Source organism: Hordeum vulgare, chromosome 2H, assembly GCF_904849725.1.
Source record: "Hordeum vulgare subsp. vulgare chromosome 2H, MorexV3_pseudomolecules_assembly, whole genome shotgun sequence".
NCBI classification, from domain to species: domain Eukaryota; kingdom Viridiplantae; phylum Streptophyta; class Magnoliopsida; order Poales; family Poaceae; genus Hordeum; species Hordeum vulgare.
The window spans coordinates 651,566,505-651,581,649 of NC_058519.1; positions in this window are offsets into that span (position 1 = coordinate 651,566,505).

A 15,145-nucleotide genomic window follows, 5' to 3' on the forward strand; every position below is an offset into this window, starting at 1 on the left:
AACTAAGACACTCTTTATTATATGGATCACGAGCTCGAATACATCGGGGGTGACACAAAGCAAAACTCAAGACTAAAACACTAAGACTTTTACTCTACTAGAAAAAGAGAAAACTGAAAAGGAAAACTAAAACAAAAGGTAAAGGCAAAAGATGTGATGGTGATACAATACTGGGGCACCTCCCCCAAGCTTGGCACAAGCCAAGGGGATTGCCCATACCAATGCTCAGTTGTCTTCCTTTGGAGGTGATGGTGGAGGAGTTGTTGAAGTGGTCTTGAGCTTGTTTAATTTCCACTTGAGCATGAAATTCTGCTCCCTCGGATCATCATTTTCCTCTTCAAGCTTCAACACCCTTTGGCATAATTCATGCTTACTCTCCTGCAAGAAACGAGAAGGGATAAACAAGGTATTAGGCTTATTCCTTGAGTCAGGGAGGCTCGACTTCTTGAACTCCACATGCGTGCGTCCAGGTTGAGGTAGAGGAGCCTCCTCTTCATCGGAACTCGTTTGTTCCTTCCCCTTGGGATCATAATCTTCTTCCTCATCACAGGTCCAGTCATAAGGATCAAAGTCCCCATAGACCTTGGGGTTAGCAAGGTAATCATCCACATAGCTCTCCGCCACTGAATACTGAGAAGACATCTTGACCTAGATTTGCGGCAGAACACAGGCTCGAAACAAAAAGCGGAAGAAATCGGCATGATGCAGGGGTCAGACCAAACGGAAGTATATATAATGATTTTTTTCAAACCAGAAGGAGTTCTGTGCACGAAAACGGAGTCCGGGAGGCGCACGAGGTGGCCACAAGCCCTCACGGCGTGGCCGGGGGGTGGGCCTGCGCCGTGCAGGCTTGTTGCCTCCTCGCGCACTTCCGGACTACTTCCAATTTTTGTATTTTTTCAAATATTCCAAAACAGAGAAAATTTCCTACTAGAAAAGTTTTGGACTCTGTTTACTTACCGAAACATATACCTCTTCGTTTTCAGAGTCTGAAACAGGGTGATAAACATCCCTTAGGTATTCCTCTAGAGTTATGGTATTGATTATATTGCTCTCAACATTTTATGGGAGTACCTGAGATATAATGCTTAATTATCTGCCCATTTACAACTCTCGGACAATTACCTTCCGTTCTGTTGATCTTGATAGCACCAGAACGATATACTTCCTCAACAACATAGGGACCTTCCCATTTAGAGAGAAGCTTGCCTGCAAAGAATCTTAAACGAGAGTTATATAGCAAGACATAATCACCTAAATTGAACTCATGCTTTTGTATCCTCTTATCGTGCCACCTCTTAACATTCTTTTTGAACAACTTGGCATTCTCATATGCCTGAGTTCTCCATTCATCAAGCGAGCTAATGTCAAATAACCTCTTCTCACCGGCAAGTTTGAAATCAAAGTTGAGCTCTTTGATTGCCAAATAAGCTTTATGCTCTAGATCAAGAGGTAAATGACATGCTTTACCATACACCATTTTGTATGGAGACATGCCCATGGGATTCTTATAGGCAGTTCTATAAGCCCACAATGCATCATCAAGCTTCTAAGACCAATTCTTTCTAGACCTGTTGACAATCTTTTGCAAAATTAGTTTAATTTCTCTATTGCTTAGCTCTACTTGACCACTCGACTGAGGGTGATAGGGAGACACAATTCTATGGTTGACATCGTACTTAGCAATCGTTTTACGGAAAGCACCATGAATGAAGTATGAACCACCGTCGGTCATTAGATATCTAGGGACTCCAAATCTAGGGAAGATAACTTCTTTAAGCATCCTGATAGAAGTGTTGTGATCAACACTACTAGTAGGGATAGCTTCTACCCACTTAGTGACGTAATCAACAACAACTAGGATGTGAGTATACCCATTGGATTTTGGAAAAGGTCCCATATAATCAAAGCCCCAGACATCAAATGGTTCAATGACAAGTGAATAGTTCATAGGCATTTCCTGACATTTGCTAATATTACCTATTCTTTGACATTCGTCACAAGACAAGACAAACTTACGGGCATCCTTGAAGAGAGTGGGCCAATAGAAACCTGATTGCAATACCTTGTGTGCAGTTCTATCTCCCGCATGGTGTCCTTCATAGGCCTCGGAGTGACACTTCTGTAGGATCTGTCCCTGTTCATGTTCAGGTACACAATGTCTAATAACACCATCTACTCCTTCCTTATAAAGGCGAGGATCATCCCAAAAGTAATGTCTCAAGTCAAAGAAGAATTTCTTCTTTTGCTGGTACGTGAAACTAGGTGGTATGTATTTGGCGACGATATAGTTTACATAATCAGCATACCACGGTGCACGACGTGAAGCATTGATGACATTCAATTGTTCATCGGGGAAGCTATCATCAATAGCTTGTGGGTCATCAAGAACGTTCTCCAACCTAGACAAGTTATCTGCTACGGGGTTATCATCACCTTTTCTGTCAACAACGTGCAAATCAAATTCTTGTAGCAAGAGAACCTATCTGATAAGTCTAGGTTTAGCGTCCTTCTTCTCCACTCGGTACTTAATAGCAGCATGATCAGTGTGAATAGTGACTTTGGAATCAACTATGTAAGACCTGAACTTTTCACATGCAAACACAACTGCTAAAAATTCCTTCTCATTAGTAGCATAGTTTCTCTGGGCACTGTCTAGAGTTTTACTAGCATAGTGAATAACATTCAACTTTTTATCAACTCTTTGCCCTAGAACAACACCAACAAGATAATCACTAGCATCACCCATGATTTCAAAAGGCAAGTTCCAATCAGGTGGTTGAATAATAGGTGCAGTTATCAAAGCCCTCTTAAGTATTTCGAAGGTTTCCTCACAATCATCGTCAAAGACAAAAGGAATATCCTTTTGCAAGAGATTGGTAAGAGGCCTAGAAATCTTAGAGAAGTTTTTAATGAACCTTCTATAGAAACCATCATGACCAAGGAAACTTCTTATACCTTTGATATCTCTGGGGTATGGCATTTTCTTGATTGCATCAACCTTAGCCTTATCGACTTCAATACCTCTTTCAGAAATTTTATGTCCTAAGACGATGCCTTCATTAACCATAAAGTGTCACTTCTCCCAATTCAAGACAAGATTGGTGCCTTTACATCTCTGTAAGACTCGATCAAGGTTGCTGAGGCAATCATCAAAGGAAGACCCGTAAACGGAGAAGTCATCCATGAAAACCTCGACAATCGTTTCACAAAAGTCAGAGAATATAGCCATCATACATCTTTGAAAGGTGGAACGTGCATTACATAAGCCAAAAGGCATACGTCTGTACGCAAAGGTACCGAAAGGGCAGGTGCAAGTGGTTTTCTCCTGATCAGATTGTGCAACTGGTATTTGGGAGAAACCAGAATAACCGTCTAGAATGCAGAAGTGTGTGTGTTTAGACAACCTTTCTAGCATTTGGTCAATAAAAGGCAGAGGGTAATGATCTTTCCTAGTGGCTTTATTCAACTTCCTAAAATCAATCACCATCCTATAGCCAGTAATAATCCTCTGTGGGATTAATTCATCCTTATCATTAGGGACAACGGTAATGCCTCCCTTCTTAGGAACGCAATGCACCGGACTCACCCAATCGCTATGAGCAACAGGATAGACAATACCCGCTTCCAGGAGCCTTAGTATTTCTTTTCTTACTACTTCTTTCATCTTAGGATTTAATATCCTATGATGATCAGCAACTGGTTTGAAGTGAGGATCAGTTTGAATCTTGTGCTGGCATAGAGTGGGACTAATAGCCTTAAGATCATCAAGAGTATATCCAATAGCAGCACGGTGCTTCCTCAGAGTTTTTAGTAACTTCTTTTCTTCATGCTCTGAGAGGCTAGCACTAATAATAACATGATATATCTCCTTTTCATCAAGATAAGCATACTTAAGAGTATCAGGCAATTGTTTAAGCTCGAAGACAGGATCACCCTTTGGTGGGGGTGGATCCCCAAGCAGTTCAACAGGCAAGTTATTCTTAAGACAACTCTATCTATTTGATCCCTTTCACCCATATGCATATCATTTTCATGCCCAAGCAAGTATTGCTCTAAGGGATCAGTAGGAGGCACGACAATAGAAGCTAAGGCAATAGTTTCATCCTTACTATGCAACTCTTTTTCATGAGGTTGTCTACCAAACTTGGAGAAATTGAACTCATGTGACACACCTTCAAAGCCAATAGTGACAATTTGCTTCTCACAATCAATATGAGCATTGACGGTATTGAGAAAAGGTTTGCCAAATATGATGGGACAAAAGCTATCTTGTGCGGTAGCAAGAACGAGGAAATCAGTAGGATACTTCGTTTTACCACACAAGACTTCAACATCCCTAACAATTCCCACAGGGCAGATAGTATCTCTATTGGCAAGCTGAATAGTTACATCAATAGGGTCTATCTCAACAGGTGCAATCTCGTCCTTAATTTCATCGTATAAGGATTGAGGTATTGCACTAACACTAGCACCCACGTCACATAAACCATGATAACAATGATCTCCTATCTTAACAGAAACCACAGGCATGCCAAAAACATGCCTATGTTTGTCTCTAGCGTGAGGTTTAGCAATTCTAGCAGCATCTTCACAGAAGTGAATATTATGTCCCTCAACTTCTTCAGACCGAAGATCTTTGATAAGAGCAATGCTAGGTTCAACTCTAATTTGCTCAGGGGGTGTAGGTGTTCTAATGTAGCCTCTACGTATCATAGTTGAAGCTTTAGAATGATCCTTTATCCTAATAGGGAAAGGTGGTTTCTCAATGTAAGCATTGGGAACCACAGGATCATTATAGGCAATGACTTTCTCTTCAACTGGAGTGGGTTTAACTACATTGACTTCTAAAGGAGGATGATATTTAAACCACTTCTCTTTGGGAAGATCAATATGGGCAGCAAAGGATTCACACTGTGAAGCTACTATCTCAGAGTCAAGTCCATACTTAGCGCTAAAGTCACAAAAAGTATTTTTGTCTCAGCAAAGGATTTAACGCAATCAAAAGTGAAATTCATACTTGACTCCTTACCTTCTTCAAGCTCCCAATCTTCAGAGTTGCGTTTCATTCTCTCCAATAAATTCCATTTGAAGTCAATATCTCTCTTCATAAAAGAACCGGTACAAGAAGTGTCAAGCATGGTGCGATCATCATGAGAGAGCCGAGCATAGAAGTTTTGAATGATAATTTCTCTCGAGAGCTCATGATTGGGGCATGAATATAGCATTGATTTAAGCCTCCCTCAAGCTTGAGCGATGCTTTCACTGTCACAAGGCCAAAAATTATTAATATAATTCCGATCACCATGTACTAAATGCATAGGATAAAACTTTTGATGAAATTCCAATTTCAACCGATTGTAGTCCCATGATCCAGTATCATCACATAGCCTATACCATGTCAACACCTTATCCTTCAAAGATAAAGGAAAGACCTTCTTCTTGACCTCATCCTCGGGCACACCTGCAAGCTTAAATAAACCACAAACCTCATCTACATAGATTAGATGCAAGTCTGGATGTGATGTTCCATCTCTTGTAAAAGGATTAGCCAGCAGTTTCTCAAGCATACCCGAAGGAAATTCAAAGAAAATATTTTCAGTAGGTGCAGCAGGTTGAGGAGCAACTCTTTGTGCTTCCGTTCGAGGTGAAGATACCCGAACAAGCCCCTCAAAGGATTAGTATCCATAGTGACAAGTGACAATAAATTTCAGCACACTATATGAATGTTTCCTTACCAAGTTCCACTTACCAAAGGCGCTTCACTCCCCGGCAATGGCGCCAGAAAAGAGTCTTGATGACCCACAAGTATAGGGGATCAAACATAGTCCTTTCGATAAGTAAGAGTGTCGAACCCAACGAGGAGCAGAAGGATCTGACAAGTGGTTTTCAGCAAGGTAAAATCTGCACACACTGAAATTTTCGGTAACAAGTGATTTGTGTGGTGAGATGATTCATAGCAAGCAACAAGTAAAAAAAGTAGCAACGGTGCAGCAAAGTGGCCCAATCCCATTTGTAGCAAGGGACAAGCCTGGACAAAGTCTTATAGGAGGAAAAACGCTCCCGAGGACACACGGGAATTTCTGTCATGCTAGTTTTCATCATGTTCATATGATTCGCGTTCGTTACTTTGATAGTTTCATATGTGGGTGGACCGTTGCTTGGGTAGTGCCCTTACTTGGACAAGCATCCCACTTATGATTAACCCCTCTCGCAAGCATCCGCAACTACAAAAGAAGAATTAAGACAAAGTCTAACCATAGCATTAAACTAGTGGATCCAAATCAGCCCCTTACGAAGTAACACATAAACTAGGGTTTAAGCTTCTGTCACTCTAGCAACCCATCATCTACTTACTACTTCCCAATGCCTTCCTCTAGGCCCAAATAATGGTGAATTTTTATGTAGTTGACGTTCACATAACACCACTAGAGGAAAAACAACATACAACACATCAAAATACCGAACGAATACCAAATTCACATGACTACTATTAGCATGACTTATCCCATGTCTTCAGGAACAAAAGTAACTACTCACAAAGCATAATCATATTCATGACCACAGAGGTAATGAGTAGCATCAAGGATCTGAACATAAACTCTTCCACCAAGTAATCCAACTAGCATCAACTACAAAGAGTAATCAACACTACTAGCAACCTTACAAGTACCAATCGGAGTCGCGAGACGGAGATTGGTTACAAGTGATGAACTAGGGTTTGGAGATGAGATGGTGCTGATGAAGATGTTGATGGTGACGAGTCCCCTCCGGTGAGAGGAGTGTTGGTGATGACGATGGCGACGATTTCCCCCTCCAGAGGGAAGATTCCGCGGCAGGATCGTTCTGCCGGAGCTCTAGATTGGTTCTGCTCAAGTTCCACCTTGTGGCGGCGGCGAAACCACGAAAAAGCTCCTCCTTGATTTTTTTCTCGACGAAACCCTTCATATAGCAAAAGAGGGAGGCAAGTGGGCCAGCAGGGTGCCCACAAGCCCTCATGGCGCGGCCAGGGGGGTGGCCGCGCCGTGCAGGCTTGTGGCCACCTGCACGCCCCCCTTAGCACTTCTTCGGCCCAGTATTTTTGATAAATCAGGAAAAAAATCCTTGTTGATTTTTACGGCGTTTGGAGTTGTGCAGAATAGGTATCTCAACTTTGCTCCACTTTCAGGTCAGAATTCCAGTTGCCGGTATTCTCCCTCTTCATGTAAACCTTGCAAAATAAGAGAGAAAAGGCATAAGAATTGTACCGTGAAGTGAAATAACAGCCCAAGAAGCGATAAATATCAACATGAAAACATGATGCAAAATGGGCGTATCAAGAGGCAAAGTATATTCTCGAGTATTAGCAGTTGAGTTGTCAATTCAACCACACCTGGAAGACTTAGTATCTGCAGCAAAGTTTCAGTAGGGAAGTAGTGTGATAGTAACGGTAGCAGCGGTAATAGTAGCAATAGTGACAGCAGTAGCGGTAAAGTAACTTAGCAAGGACCGGTAGGAAAAGCTCGTAGGCATTGGATCGGTGATGGATAATTATGTCGGATGACATTCATCATGTAACAGTTGTAACATAGGGTGATATGTAACTAGCTCCAGTTCGTCAATGTAATGTAGGCATGTATTCCGTATTTAGTCATACGTGCTTATGGAAAAGAACTTGCATGACATCTTTTGTCCATCCCTCCCGTGGCAGCGGGGTCCTAATGGAAACTAAGGGATATTAAGGTCTCCTTTTAATAGAGAACCGGAACAAAGCATTAGCACATAGTGAATACATGAACTCCTCATACTATGGTCATCTCCGGGAGTGGTTCCGGCTATTGTCACTCCGGGGTTGCCGGGTCATAACACATAGTAGGTGACTACAACTTGCAAGATAGGATCAAGAACACACATATATTGATGAAAACATAATAGGTTCAGATCTGAAATAATGGCACTCGGGCCCTAGTGACAAGCATTAAGCATAGCAAAGTAGTAGCAACATCAATCTTAGAACATAGTGGATACTAGGGATCAAACCCCATCAAAACTAACTCGATTACATGATAGATCTCATCCAACCCATCACTGTACAGCAAGCCTACGATGTGATTACTCACGAACGATGAAGAGCATCATGGAATTGGCGATGAAGGATGGTTGGTGATGACGACAACGTCGATTTCCCCTCTCCGGAGCCCAGAATGGACTCCAGATCTGCCCTCCAGAGGAAGAACAGGTGGTGGCGGCGGCTCCGTGTCGTGTAATGCGATGAACTCTTCTATCTTAATTTTTCTGGGCCAGAGAGAATATATAGAGCTGGAGTTGGAGGCTGCGGAGCCACGATGGCCTCACAAGCCTGCCAGGCGTGACCTAGGGGGCGCCTCCGGGGCTTGTGGGCTCCTGGCTCTGTGTCTTCGGGTGATTCTTGCGCCAGTATTTTTTATATATTCCACAAAAAATCCTCGTAAATTTCGTGTCTTGTGGGCTCCCGGCTCCGTGTCTTCAGGTCATTCCTAGAACTTTTATTTCTGTGCAAAAACAACACCATGGCAATTCTGCTGAAAACAACGTTAGTCCGGTTAGTTCCATTCAAATATGCAAATTAGAGTCCAAAACAAGGGCAAAAGAGTTTGGAAAAGTAGATACGATGGAGAAACATTAACTCCCCCAAATTTAAATCCTTGCTTGTCCTCAAGCAATTCAGTTCACAAACTGAAAGAGACAAAAGAAAAAACTTTTACGAACTCTGTTTGATCTTGTTGTTGTAATTATGTCTAACTCATATTCGGATTTTCAGCAAGATCATAAGCTAACCACATAAGCAATAACATTTAGGTCTCATGGTGTACTCATATCAATGGCATAATCAACTAGCGAGCAATAATAAGAAGTTTCAAACGTCAACACTTCAATCAAAACAATCATAAAACAATATGAACAGATGGTATCTCGCTAGCCCTTTCTAAGACCGCAAAACATAAATGCAGAGCACCTTCAAAGACCAAGGGCTGACTGAAGATTGTAATTCATGGCAAAGAAGATCCAGTCACAGTCATACTCAATACCAATTAAAAGCAAAGCATAAAAATGACGGAGGTGCTCCCTAACTGGTGCTTTTAATAAGAAGAGGAGGACTCAACAGAAACGTAAATAGATAGGCCCTTCGCAGAGGGAAGCATTGATTTGCAGAGGTGTGATACGTCCATTTTGCATCATGCTTTCATGTTGATATTTATTGCTTTTTGGGCTGTTATCACACTTCAAGGTACAATACTCATGCCTTTTCTCTCTTATTTTGCAAGGTTTACATGAAGAGGGAGAATGCCGGCAACTGGAATTTTGGCCTGAAAAAGGAGCAAGTTTGAGATACCTATTCTGCGCAACTCCAAAAGCCGTGAAAATCAACGTGGATTTTTTAGGATTTAAGAAAATACTGGGCCGAAGAAGTGCCAGAGGGGCGCGAGCAGGTGGCCACAAGCCTGCTAGGCGCGGCCACCCCTGTGGCCGCGCCTAGGGGACTTGTGAGCTCCCTGCTGGCCCACTGGCCCCCCTCTTTTGCTACAAGAAGGGTTTCGGTCTGGAAAAAATCAGGAGGAGGCTTTTCGGAGGATTCGCCGCCGCCACGAGGCGGAACTTGAGCAGAACAAATCTAGAGCTCCGGCAAGACGATCCTGCCGGGGAAACTTCCCTCCCGGAGGGGGAAATCGTCGCCATCGCAATCACCAACACTCCTCTCATTGGAGGGGACTCATCACCATCAACATCTTCATCAGCACCATCTCATCTCCAAACCCTAGTTCATCTCTTGTAACCAATCTCCGTCTCGCGACTCCGATTGGTACTTGTAAGGTTGCTAGTAGTGTTAATTACTCTTTGTAGTTGATGCTAGTTGGATTACTTGGTGGAAGAGTTTATATTCAGATCTTTGATGCTACTCATTACCTCTCTGGTCATGAATATGATTATGCTTTGTGAGTAGTTACTTTTGTTCCTGAGGACATGGGATAAGTCATGCTATAAGTAGTCATGTGATTTGGTATTCGTTCGATATTTTGATGTGTTGTATGTTGTTTTTCCTCTAGTGGTGTTATGTGAACGTCGACTACATAACACTTCACCATTATTTGGGCCTAGAGGAAGGCATTGGGAAGTAGTAAGTAGATGATGGGTTGCTAGAGTGACAGAAGCTTAAACCCTAGTTTATGCGTTGCTTCGTAAGGGGCTGATTTGGATCCACTAGTTTAATGTTATGGTTAGACTTTGTCTTAATTATTCTTCCGTAGTTGCGGATGCTTGCGAGAGGGGTTAATCATAAGTGGGATGCTTGTCCAAGTAAGGACAGTACCCATGCACCGGTCCACCCACATATCAAACTATCAAAGTAACGAACGCGAATCATATGAACATGATGAAAACTAGCATGACAGAAATTCCCGTGTGTCCTCGGGAGCGTTTTACCTCCTATAAGACTTTGTCTAGGCTTGTCCCTTGCTACAAAATGGATTGGGCCATGTTTCTGCACTGTTGTTACTTTTGTTACTTGCTACTTGCTATGAATCATCTCACCACACAACTACTTGTTACCGATAATTTCAGTGCTTGCAGATATTACCTTGTTGAAAACCACTTGTCAGATCCTTTTTCTCCTCGTTGGGTTTGACACTCTTACTTATCGAAAGGACTACGATAGATCCCCTATACTTGTGGGTCATCAAGACTCTTTTCTGGCGCCGTTACCAGGGAGTGAAGCGCCTTTGGTAAGTGGAACTTGCTAAGGAAAGATTTATATAGTGTGCTGAAATTTATTGTCACTTGTCACTATGGAAACTAATCCTTTGAGGGGCTTGTTCGTGGTATCTTCACCTCGAACGGAACCACAAAGAGTTGCTCCTCAACCTGCTGCACCTACTGAAAATATTTTCTTTGAATTTCCTTCGGATATGCTTGAGAAACAGCTGGCTAATCCTTTTACAGGAGATGGAACATCACATCTAGACTTGCATCTAATCTATGTAGATGAAGTTTGTGATTTATTTAAGCTTGCAGGTTTGCCCGAGGATGAGGTCAAGAAGAAGTTATTTCCCTTAACTTTGAGGGATAAGGCGTTGACATGGTATAGGCTATGTGATGATACTGGATCATGCAACAACAATCGGTTGAAATTGGGATTTCATCAAAAGTTTTATCCTATACATCTAGTACATCGTGATCGGAATTATATTTATAATTTTTTGCCTCGTGACAGAGAAAACATCGCTCAAGCTTGGGGGAGGCTTAAACCAATGTTATATTCATGCCCCAACCATGAGCTCTTGAGAGAAATTATCATTCAGAACTTCTATTCTCGGCTTTCTCATGATGATCGCACCATGCTTCACACTTCTTGTACCAGTTCTTTTATGAAGAAAGATATTGACTTCAGATGGAATTTATTGGAGAGAATTAAACACAACTCTGAAGATTGGGAGCTGGAAGAAGGTAAGGTGTCAGGTATGAATTTCAAGTTTGATTGCGTTAAATCCTTTGTTGAAACAAATACTTTTAGTGATTTTAGCGCTATGTATGGACTTGACTCTGAGATAGTAGCTTCATTGTCTGAATCATTTGCTGCTCATATTGATCTCCCCAAAGAGAAGTGGTTTAAATATCATCCTCCCTTAGAATTCAATGTAGTTAAACCCAATCCAGTTGAAGAGAAAGTCATTGCCTATAATGATCCTCTTGTTCCCAGTGCTTACATTGAGAAACCACCTTTCCCTGTTAGGATAAAGGATCACTCTAAAGGTTCAACTGTGATACGTAGAGGCTACATTAGAAAACTTACACCCCGTGAGAAAATTAGAGTTGAACCTAGCATTGCTATTATCAAAGATCTCCTGTCCGACAATGTTGATGGCCATGATATTCACTTCTGTGAAGATGCTGCTAGAATTGCTAAACCACACGCTAGAGACAAACATAGGCCTATTGTTGGCACGCGTGTTGTTTCTGTTAAGATAGGAGATCATTGTTATCATGGTTTATGTGCCGTGGGTGCTAGTGTTAGTGCAATACCTCAATCCTTATATGATGAAATCAAAGACGAGATTGCAGCTGTCGAGATAGAACCCATTGATGTCACTATTCAGCTTGCCAATAGAGATACTATCTGTCTTGTGGGAATTGTTAGAGATGTTGAAGTCTTGTGTGGTAAGATGAAGTATCCTGCTGATTTCCTCGTTCTTGCTACCACTCAAGATAGCTTTTGTCCCATCATATTTGGCATACCCTTCCTTAATACCGTCAATGCTCATATTTACTTTGAGAAGCAAACTGTCACTGTTGGCTTTGAAGGTGTGTCACATGAGTTCAATTTGTCCAAGTTTGGTAGACAACCTCATGAAAAGGAGTTGCCTAGTAAGGATGAAACTATTGCCCTAGCTTCTATTGCCGTGCTTCCTACTGATCCTTTAGAGCAATACATGCTTGAGCATGAAAATGATATGCATATGGATGAAAGGGATGAGATAGATAGAGTTGTCTTAGAACAATATCCTATCCTTAAGAACAATTTGCCTGTTGAAATGCTTGGGGATCCACCCCCACCAAAGGGTGATCCTGTGTTCGAGCTTAAACAGTTGCCTGATACTCTTAAGTGTGCTTATCTTGATGAAAAAGAGATATATCATGTTATTATTAGTGCTAGCCTCTCAGAGCATGACGAAAAGAAGTTACTAAAAACTCTGAGGAAGCACCGTGCTACTATTGGATATACTCTTGATGATCTTAAGGGCATTAGTCCCACTCTATGCCAGCACAAGATTAAAACTGATCCTGATTCCAAACCAGTTGCTGATCAGCAACGGAGCTTAAATCCTAAGATGAAAGAGGTAGTAAGAAAAGAAATACTAAAGCTCCTGGAAGCGGGTATAATCTATCCTATTGCTCATAGTGATTGCGTGAGTCCGGTGCATTGCGTCCCTAAGAAGGGAGGTATTACCGTTGTCTCTAATGATAAGGATGAATTGATCCCATAGAGGATTATTACTTGCTATAGGATGGTGATCGATTTTAGGAAATTGAATAAAGCCACTAGGAAAGATCATTACCCTTTGCCTTTTATCGACCAAATGCTAGAAAGACTGTCTAAACACACACACTTCTGCTTTCTAGACGGTTATTCTGGTTTCTCCCAAATGCCAGTTGTGCAAGCTGATCAGGAGAAAACCACTTTCACCTGCCCTTTCGGTACCTTTGCTTATAGACGTATGCCTTTTGGCTTATGTAATGCACCTACCACCTTTCAAAGATGTATGATGGCTATATTCTCTGACTTTTGTGAAACGATTGTTGAGGTTTTCATGGATGACTTCTCCGTCTACGGGTCTTCTTTTGATGACTGCCTCAGCAACCTTGATCGGGTCTTGCAGAGATGTAAAGATACCAATCTTGTCTTGAATTGGGAGAAGTGCCACTTTATGGTTAATGAAGGCATTGTCTTAGGACATAAAATTTCTGAAAGAGGTATTGAAGTCGATAAGGCTAAGCTTGATGTAATCGAGAAAATGCCATACCCCACAGATATCAAAGGTATAAGAAGTTTCCTTGGTCATGCTGGTTTCTATAGAAGGTTCATTAAAAACTTCTCTAAGATTTCTAGGCCTCTTACCAATCTCTTGCAAAAGGATATTCCTTTTGTTTTTAACGATGATTGTGAGGAAGCCTTCGAAATACTTAAGAAGGCTTTGATAACTGCACCTATTGTTCAACCACCTGATTGGAACTTACCTTTTAAAATCATGTGTGATGCTAGTGATTATGCTGTTAGTGCTGTCCTAGGGCAAAGAGTTGATAAGAAGTTGAATGTTATTCACTATGCTAGTAAAACTCTAGACAGTGCCCAAAGAAACTATGCTACTACGGAAAAGGAATTTTTAGCAGTCGTGTTCGCATGTGAAAAGTTCAGGTCTTACATAGTTGATTCCAAAGTCACTATTCACACTGATCACGCCGCTATTAAGTAACTATTGGAGAAGAATTTGATTTGCATGTTATCGATAGGAAGGGTGCTGATAACCTAGTAGCTGATAACTTGTCTTGGTTGGAGAATGTTCTTGATGACCCACAACCTATTGATGATAGCTTTCCTCATGAGCAATTGAATGTCATCAATACTCCACGTAGTGCACCGTGGTATGCTGATTATGCAAACTATATCGTTGCCAAATATATACCACCTAGTTTCACATACCAGCAAAAGAAGAAATTCTTCTTTGACTTGAGACATTACTTTTGGGATGATCCTCACCTTTGTAAGGAAGGAGTAGATGGTATTATTAGGCGTTGTGTATCTGAACATGAGCAGGGACAAATCCTAGAGAAGTGCCACTCCAAGGCCTACGGAGGACACCATGCGGGAGATAGAACCGCACACAAGGTATTGCAATCAGGTTTCTATTGGCCCACTCTCTTCAAGGATGCCCGTAAGTTTGTCTTGTCTTGTGACGAATGTCAAAGAATAGGTAATATCGGTAAACGTCAGGAAATGCCTATGAAATATTCACTTGTCATTGAACCATTTGATGTCTGGGGCTTTGATTATATGGGATTTTTTCCAAAATCCAACGGGTATACTCATATCCTAGTTGCTGTTGATTACGTCACTAAGTGGGTAGAAGCTATCCCCACTAGTAGTGCCGATCACAACATCTCTATCAGGATGCTTAAAGAAGTTATTTTCCCTAGATTTGGAGTCCGTAGATATCTAATGACCAACGGTGGTTCACATTTCATTCATGGTGCTTTCCGTAAAACACTTGCTAAGTACGATGTCAACCATAGAATTGCGTCTCCCTATCACCCTCAGTCCAGTGGTCAAGTAGAGCTAAGCAATAGAGAGATTAAATTGATTCTGCAAAAGATTGTCAATAGGTCTAGAAAGAATTGGTCTAAGAAGCTCGATGATGCACTGTGGGCTTATAGAACTGCCTATAAGAATCCCAGGGGCATGTCTCCGTACAAAATGGTGTACGGTAAAGCATGTCATTTACCTCTTGAGCTAGAGCATAAAGCTTATTGGGCAATCAAAGAGCTCAACTTTGATTTCAAACTTGATGGTGAGAAGAGGTTATTTGATATTAGCTCGTTTGATGAATGGAGAACTCAGGCATATGAGAATGCCAAG